Here is a 9,427-nt window from a genome sequence, read left to right on the forward strand (position 1 = left end):
GCAGGAATAGAGGCAAATCACTTAAAAAAATTTCTTGAATATCGGTTGAACGAGGACACAAAGGTAACAAATGCTTAGTTGAAATTTCATTGTATTCGATTTTAAATCATCATGAATTACTACTAAATATGCTGAATTTATTGTGATAGTGAAAAAACTACTAGCAAAAAGTTCATCACCTTATTCTTTTTTGTGTTTCCTGATATTGTACATGCCTGACTTATAAAACCATTAAAAGTATAGTAATTTATCCCGATAACATTTCTGTTTGTCGTTTTATGTGTAGGACAAGTGTAAAAAAAATGCTGCTAATCGTTCAAAGCAACTGCACACACATACCGGAGGTTCTAAAACGGTGGCAAGAAAGAGACACGAAAAAGTAATTAATTTAAATTCAGTTCCAGAATGGTGACGTGTTTCTGGTAATATAGTGTTGTCTGGATTATGATTGTGTTGATGATTGTTATAGGAACTACGACAGGGAAGGCCTATTGGTAGAGGAGAGGGATGGACCATGAGTCATAAAAAAAGAATGGTTCGTATATGAATGAAGATCCGCGTCTGGTTGGGGTAAATCATGTTCTTTACTTTTTCATATTTCTATATTTAAGTAGTATGAATTTAAATTAGTGTAAATCCGGATCTCACGTGTTTGCAGGAAGCAATTGAACACATTGAGAGCCAAGACCCCTCGAGCAAGGAATTTTCACAGAATGATTCCCTTGCACAAGTGCTTGGAAAGGAGCACCCAGGAAGAGTTCGTGGACTCGGTTTTGGTCCATGTCCCAGTCATTGTTTTCGTAACATTCCACAACAGTCTGACTACGGTGTACAAATTGAGGAGTATAAGATGGAGATTGTAAAACTTAAGGCAGAGGCAGCAGAACTTAAGGCGGAATCAGCAGAACTCAAGGCGGCAGCAGTAGAGGAAAAGGCAAAGAGACAGAGAATGGAGGCAGAGGGGAAGGAAAAAATGTAGAGTATGGGAAATTTGTTAAGATACATAATCCAGCAACAAGAAGGTAGTTTGCCACCTGAAATAGCTGCAGATTTGGATTCTTTGAGAAGTGCACAACCTCATCCCATGCAAGATGATGTGCGGGCAGCTAATGATTTGAATTATGAATGTTGGAATCTGAATACTCTTTAATTTTTCACTGTCATAATGACTTTTGAGATATTTATTTGTAGTTTTTCATTTTGGTGACTTTATCGGTAGTTTACAGTCATCGATGCACTGAATTCAAATAATTATTATAATGATTCACTTTTGCATATATTTTTGTTTTGTTTCGTGTGTTGTAGTTTGATTGACTGTTAGTTATTTTAATAAGGTAACACAATTGAGGGGTAGAATGTATAAAGTATAAAAGAATTGGCATATATTAGTGTAAATTCGGGTTTTTTTTTTATGAAAAAAAAGTGTAACTCTACATTTGGTAGCGGTTTTAAATTCGCTGCTAGATCTTAACAGAATATTTTAACGGATAGCATTTTGCAGCGGTTAACAACCGCTGCCATCTTCAAGCATACATATTCTTACGATTTTGTAGCGGAAAGAACCGCTACAAAATTATACCGCTGTAAAATACCATTTAGCAGCGGTTGTTCCAACGGTTGCTATTAACCGCTGCAAACGGTTTAGCCGCACGCTATCTTCCAGCGGGTATATCAACCGCTGCTATCCGTTTGACAGCGGTTAAAAACCGCTGCTAATCCTATGCATAACCGCTGCTATTTGCCGGATATGGTGTAATGGTAAGATCAGTGACACGTGGCGTTGACATGTAAAAAAGTTATTTATAATCAAAATAGTCCTTGAAAGTTCAGACGTAAGTTTTTTTCATCCCTAAAATTTTAAAAATTAATCAAAATAGTCCTTATATAATTTTTTTATTTTTTCTTGATAATATTAAATTTGAAATATTTTTTGATACTACTAATTTTAATAGAAATGTAATTGACAAACAAAAAGTTAGTAATTGTATCTTTTCTTCTTAAAAATTTTTTCAATAAAATTATCTCTCTCCTTTAATTCTTCTCAATCTCTCTTATTCTTTTCTATTCTAAAACCTTTTTCTTACATTATATATATATATATAAACCAAAACAAAGTTATATGCTCAAAATCAAAATTTATGTATGTTAACATAAACAAAGTTATACCAGTATTTTTTTCTATTACATCTTTTTTTTCCATTATGGTATTATTTACATATAGGATGTAATGGTAGTAATATTAAAAAAATTATATAATCTATCTCAAACATATGAAACACACAAAAATTTATTATGACATTTGCATATAGTACGCTTAAGAAGCAATTCGTTTAGCATATAATAATAATAATAATAATAATAATAATAATAATAATAATAATAATAATAATAATAATAATAATAATAATAATAATAATAATAATAATAATTAAGCAACAAATTTTTAATATTTTGTAAAGTTTGAAATTGAAGCAAAATTTATGGATCTTCTTGAATTTTGACTTCGAATATCACTACCATTACATCCTATATGTAAGTAATATCGTAATGGAAAAAAAAAGATGTAGTAGAAAAAAATTGTGGTATAACTTTGTTTAGGTTAACATATATAAATTTTGATTTTGAGCATATAACTTTATTTAAGTTAACAAATACATACATTTTAATTTTGAGTATATATATATATACTCAAAAATAGAGATTTTTAGAAGAATTAAAGGAGAGAGATAATTTTATTGAAAAAAATTTTAAGAAGAAAAGATACAATTACTAATATTTTATTTGTCAATTACATTTCTATTAAAATTAGTAGTATAAAAAAATATTTAAATTTAATATTATCAAGAAAAAATAAAAAAAATTATATAAGGCTAATTTGATTAACTTTTAAAATTTTAGGGATGAAAATGACTTACATCTGAACTTTCAAGGACTATTTTGATTATAAATAACTTTTTTACATGTCAAGTGACACGTGGCATGCCACGTGTCATTGATCTGACACGTCAACTAATCATCTTGTGACACGTGGCATTAACCCACCACGTTATCATGCCACGTGGCACTTAACGTGACACGTCATCATCCAACTGACGGAAGGACTAACGTGACCAAGTCATGTATCTTTCGGGGACAATTTCGATTAATTTTGTCTTTCGAGGACCAAAAGGAAGATCAAGGTATCTTTCAGGGACGATTTTAACTATTAACTCTATACATTATTATTGGGTTTTATTACATATGAGTTTGTAACTCAAAATTAGTTATGTTAGGATTACTAAATGAATTGTATATATTTGGCAAGATCCAGATATACTCATTGTCTTAGCTAAATTATAAAATCTAGGAACATATATGCATAAAGGTAAAAAAATGGAGAGAAAATGTGATTAAGGGCCACAATAATTAACAATTAACAACCTAAATATATTACTTGATTTTTCTCAAAAACAGTTAATAAATGAACATTGATTTCCAACTTTCGTGGACCCAGAGGGATGACTAAATAAAACAAACCTTCACTACAAGAAAATTGGCAGATAGCGGTAGATATTTAGCGGCGATTTAAGCTAAATAAAATCTGCCAGTGGTTCTTGTGGTGGATTTGGGAGAGGCTACCAAAAGCTCTTATTTTGCAGTGATTTTGCTGTAACTGCCGTAAAATGTTGAGTTGGCGAATATACTTCGATACTCTTTTTGCAGCGATTTTCTTCCAACCACTGCAATATTATTTTTAACTTGAATTTTTTTTTTGTTTAAACATTGCCTTATTAAATCTATTCTAGTCCTTGCTATTTTTTTTATGAAAAACATGTTTCAAACACTGCAACTTGATGCATTAAATAAATTTTTGATTTTGTGTTACGTAAAAAATAATTCATTAATTAAAAAATATTTATAAATTAATAATGTGCACAAATTTATGAATCAGGTTTTCTCTTGTACTATCAGCGCATTTTGAGTTTGTATTCAAGCATAAATGGTAAAGAAAAAATCAAGTGAACATCTGAATTCACAAAGTCAAAACAAAGTTCAATAGAATATAAAAATCAGAATTACTAAAGTAGACAAACAATCATTGACTCAAAATTTCTCACCAACATCGTATTACCTGGCCAGAAATACTCTGTCAAAAATCTACTACAGTCACGTGATAAAGGATCTGATAAGTCATCTCCAAACCATGGCTTTTTATTTAGATCGAAGCCCCTTTTTACCGCATGTATATCATCTTCTCTATGTTGGGTGTATAAAGTTTCATTGTCTTCTTCTGGAACCTTATTGAGCTCAACATTCATGGAGATGTCATATCCACCGGAGGAGATAGCATCTAAATCGTCTTCTGAATCAGTGTTTGCCCCTTCTAGAGTGTCATCAACTATTTCGCCTGAATATTCAGCTGACACTGAATATATGTACATGCAACCAACAACATAAATCTACTTAAAAGAAAATGATAACTTCCAGGTCATTACCTAGTAATTAAGAAAAAAATTTGTAGAATTATGGGAAGAAGACTTTAAACATAACAAATACAAAATTAACAATTACCATCTCCTTCGTCAGTAGTTTAGACAGATTTCTTGGAAAGAAGCTCTCTAATTGAACGTTCTATATACTTTAATTCCTCTTTTGAAGCAATCTGCAACTCAACAACATGCGTGTTATTAAAGCGCGTCTGCGTCATAATAAAATGTATAGTTGATGGTCTTTTTGTAAAGCATATTGTGTCTCTGTGATTCACTTTCTATGCTAGAAATTTATTTCTAACCTTTAATTCAGCAAGTATGTCTTCAGAGATCCTACCAGTTACAAATGTCATAAAAACATACCCAAATTTCTCCTCGTATATTGAACCCTATTCATGAAGTTCCTACAAATTTTAGCATGAACGTAACAACTATCATTGGTTAAATGTTGTACGCATATATCAACTTAAAATACTTATTATTCAAATATAGTTTAACTCAAGTTTTTAAGGGCATGGCTAATGAACAAACCTGCACAGTAGCTTTGTTCGCCGTTTTCAAGTATTTATTAGAACAAGATCGTCCTGATATAGCCTCCAACCAAGACCTAACATTCAACTTATGGGACCATATGTCTCTGGCAACCGTAATTGCATGTTCCAATGAAGAGAATGGAGAGGAATAGCCATTTCGTTAGCGAATGTTGGGCCTGCATAGCATGATGAGAAATCTTCCGTTTTCATTTCTCCTGATACAACACCATTTTACGTTAACTATTTGGGTCAATGATAACAATATTGTAATTTAACGCAATTTACTCGATACCATAATTTTCTTTATTGGAGACTAAGAACAACAACAATGATGATGACAACAACAAAGCCTTGAAAACTGACTTTTGCTAGCAACAATCGTTGGAAGAAATGAGAAACCGGTGGTATTCATGAAAATCAACAAGAAATGAAAACTTAATTCAAATACGAAAACACAGATAGCAATGTAACCAGCAAACTATGTACATCATAAACAATTTTAAACTTATTAAACACACACAAATCCTCTATAAATGATGTACACGTTTTCCATATTTTCACTATGCGACATCATCGATGTTATCAGAAACATCTTCTATTGGGTCTTCTATATCATCATCCCTGGCCTTGTCAACTGTAAATCACTGATGTCACCTGCCGTTGACATGTTCAACCTGGGCTGTGGAGAAAAAGCAGCTTCAACTTCTTCATTCTCTCCTCTCATATTATACAAGTCTCGTGGTTTTACATGAACCACTACACTCCATTCTTGATCTACTTCATCATGTACATAGTACACGAGATGAGCTTCTGATGCCAATATGTACGGTTCATCCTCTTCTCGATCACCGGTGTGAATCGGACAAGTGAAATTAACGCTGGTAAGGCCCAGATGGTCTTATTTGATGCCTCTGCTCCTAATTGTATCAACCCAAATACATCTGAACAAAACTACTGTGAAATGGCAGCTGTAGTTCAATTCGATTATGTCCACAATTTTTTCATAATATGAAATACTACCAACAGCCACTCTAATGTCACACATGCTTGCATAACTTCTTGTATTGGATGAGATATAAATTCCACTATTTTGGATTTTCAGCCCGTCTTCTTTTGTGATAGTTCTAAACTTGTACCCATTAACGTTGTACGCCTCAAAACGTCTTGCCTGAAGCATGGGACCACATGCCAGCAACTTCATTTCTTTCGAATGTATAGTACTGTCCATTGGAACCTGACACCATAAATTAGAGTTCATTTGTATAAAACATTGGAATTCGTAAATTATAATTCTAGGGCACAAATAAGTTGGTCAGGTTAAATTTCTACCAACCTCATACTTGAACCAACGAGAAAATTCTGCATGCACAACACGGTCTATCTTAGATTGCGACCTTGTTTGATGCCGTAATTTTCGTTTCGTTTCTGCCCTAAATATACTTTATGACACAATAAGAAATTAGTCCAACGACTGAGTGTTTGAAATGGGTTATAATCGTGCTTAAAAAGTACATGTGCATACTTACTCAATAAATGGAATGACGGCCTGGCAATTGACTAGCACATGACGATGTGCCTGATCTTTTTCCATCGAGGTCAGTCCAAAATGTGAAACAGCCCCAGAAGCTTTTCCAATTTCTGGGAACATAGTTTTTCCTATATTGTTTGTAATATCAACAGGTTGATCATCAACTCGCGCTGGTCGGTTGATTCTAGTCTCAATAATATCCAAATATTTGGAACAGAATGTTAAAATCTCCTCGGATAAATAGTCCTCCGCAATTGAGCCTTCTGCTTGTGCCTTGTTACGCATGTATTGCTTCAATCGTCCTAGATACCTTTTATATAAATGGAACATAACGCTTAGTATATACAGAATGAGACAAAATAAATGTATTAAAGGCATTTAGTAGCAAGCTAACCTTTCTATTGGATACATCCACCGATAATGTACTGGGCCACCAAGTTTTAGTTCATCAACGAGATGCACCGTAAGGTGAACCATGGCGGTGAATAAGGATGGAGGAAAAATCATTTTCATCTGACACAGAGTTTGCACAACATGATTCTGAAGGCCACCAAGCTGCATAGGGTTTATAGCTTTCCCACAGAGTTCTCGGAAAAATGAAGACAAATTTGCAATCACAGTCAACACCGGACTCGGCAATGCATTCTTCACCAAAATCAGAAGTAATTATTCCATTAGAATGTGGTAGTCATGACTTTTCAACCCATACAACTTGCGCTGTCAAATGTCAACACAGCGAGAAATATTACTCGAGTGACCATCTGGAAAGACCACGTTCTATAGAGTCTTCAGGAATACATTCTTCTGTGGATTCGACATTGTGAAGATTACTGAAGGATATTTACCACCTTCGTCCGGCCACAATTTAGGCCTTATGCCCATGCTTTGTAAATCTTTTCGAGCTTTAAGATTGTCTTTTGATTTGACGCTATTGTTTAAGATAGTGAAGACCACATTGTCACAAATATTTTTATCTATATGCATCATGTCAAGGTTATGACGCAACATGTGATCCTTCCAGTACGGGAGTTCAAAGAACACACTCCTTTTTTCCCAATACGAGTCATATTGATCTGCATCTTTGTTGCCGAGAATTGTTGATGTCTAATGATGTGTCTTTTGATAATATGTAAGTTTGTTTCAGGTGGTTAATTATTATATGTTTTCTTTATGTTAATTTTTAGTCTGCTCCTCCTCAACCCTCCCGACCAAAACCTCCTTCACCTTTCAACTTTGTTATTGTTGTCCCTACCTGTAGAAAGCTATTGTAGAAGAGATTCAGCCTGATTCCTTTAATATGATTTGATGGGTTCCTTTGCCAAAAAATTTTAACAGATTGTATTAGTAACTAAAATCATTATTTAATGAAGTGATATATACTTGATCACTACTAAGCTAGTCCAGCAAAGGGGATTCTTCTCATATCTTGAAGGTGATTTTTCCAATATCATTATTGGGAACCTTATGTGGCATGTATGATCAGGTGAGCGGTCCATCAAGATTTGATTTGGTCCTGTTGCTGATAAGGTGTATGTTAGGAGGGAATATAGACGGTAAGAGTGTCTTTCATGCGCTTGTTCCCAGCTAACTTTGATTACTGAAAAACAAACACTCAATATTGAGCCATCTTTGTCAAGGGTCTCTTTATTCTTGAATTTCATGATCAAGGTCCACCTACTTTGATTTTTTTCTGTATGATAAGATCTTGTTAATCTTTATGTGGACCAAGTTATGTGGCCTTATGTGATTAGGCATGCTTATATTGGATGTGATTCTTGCTCTTTATATGGTTATATTGGTTGTGAAACTTGCATTTTGAACTTAGCCTTTAGGATAAAGTTTTCATGGTGGAAAGTTCTCAGTCATATTTACTTGTGTATTGATTTGATCGCTTCTGTATAAAGTTCTGTGATGTAGAATGGATGTGGAGTTAAAGTTAAGTGGTTACAATGACGGTGTGAAAGCACTGATAGAAGATTTTTATCATCTTCATTGTGTTATCTTATGATCTGAACTATTTGTAGCGAGTCTTTCACTATGAGGACGATGGAAGAGGGAGAAAAAAGTGGAGAATTGTACAAAGAATAGGAAGATCCTGGAGGAACGCAAGAAATCATTTGTTCCATAAGGTTTATGACAAATAACTGACTTTTGAGGAAAACCTCAAGCGTAAGCCATCAGGAATAGATGCAAATCACTGGAAATGGTTTATTGAATATCGGTTGAAGGAGGACACACAGGTAACAAATATTGAGTTGGTATTTCATTGTATTCGATTTTAAACCGTCATGAATTACTACTAAATATGCTGAATTTATTGTGATAGTGGAAAAACTACTACCCAAAATATCTTCACCTTATCCTTTTTTATGTTTCCTGAAGTTGTACATGGCTCACTTATAGACTATTAACATTGTAGTAATTTATCTCGATAACATTTATGTTTGTATTTTTGTTCGTAGGAGAAGTGTAGAAAAAATGCTATTAATCGTTAAAAGTAATTGTACACACATACCAGAGGTTCTAAAACAATGGCAAGAAAGAGATACGAAGAAGTAATTAATTTAAATTCAGTTCTAGAATTTTGACTTGTTTTTGGTAATATAGTATTGTCTGTTATATGATTGTGTCTTGATGAATGTTATAGGAGCAACGACAGGGAAGACCTATTGGTAAAGGAGAGATATGGACCATGAGTCATAAAAAAAAGAATGGTTCGTATAAGAATGAAGATGCCAGTGTTGTTGGGGTAAATCATGTTCTTTACTTTTTCAAATTTCTTTTTGCAATTAATACCATTGAATTTAAATTACTGTAAATCCGAATCTCACATGTTTGTAGGAAGAAATTGAACATATTGAGAGCCAAGACGCCTCCAGCAAGGAATTTTCACAGAA

The sequence above is a fragment of the Arachis ipaensis genome, chromosome B07 (assembly GCF_000816755.2).
Source record: "Arachis ipaensis cultivar K30076 chromosome B07, Araip1.1, whole genome shotgun sequence".
Taxonomy (NCBI): Eukaryota; Viridiplantae; Streptophyta; class Magnoliopsida; order Fabales; family Fabaceae; genus Arachis; species Arachis ipaensis.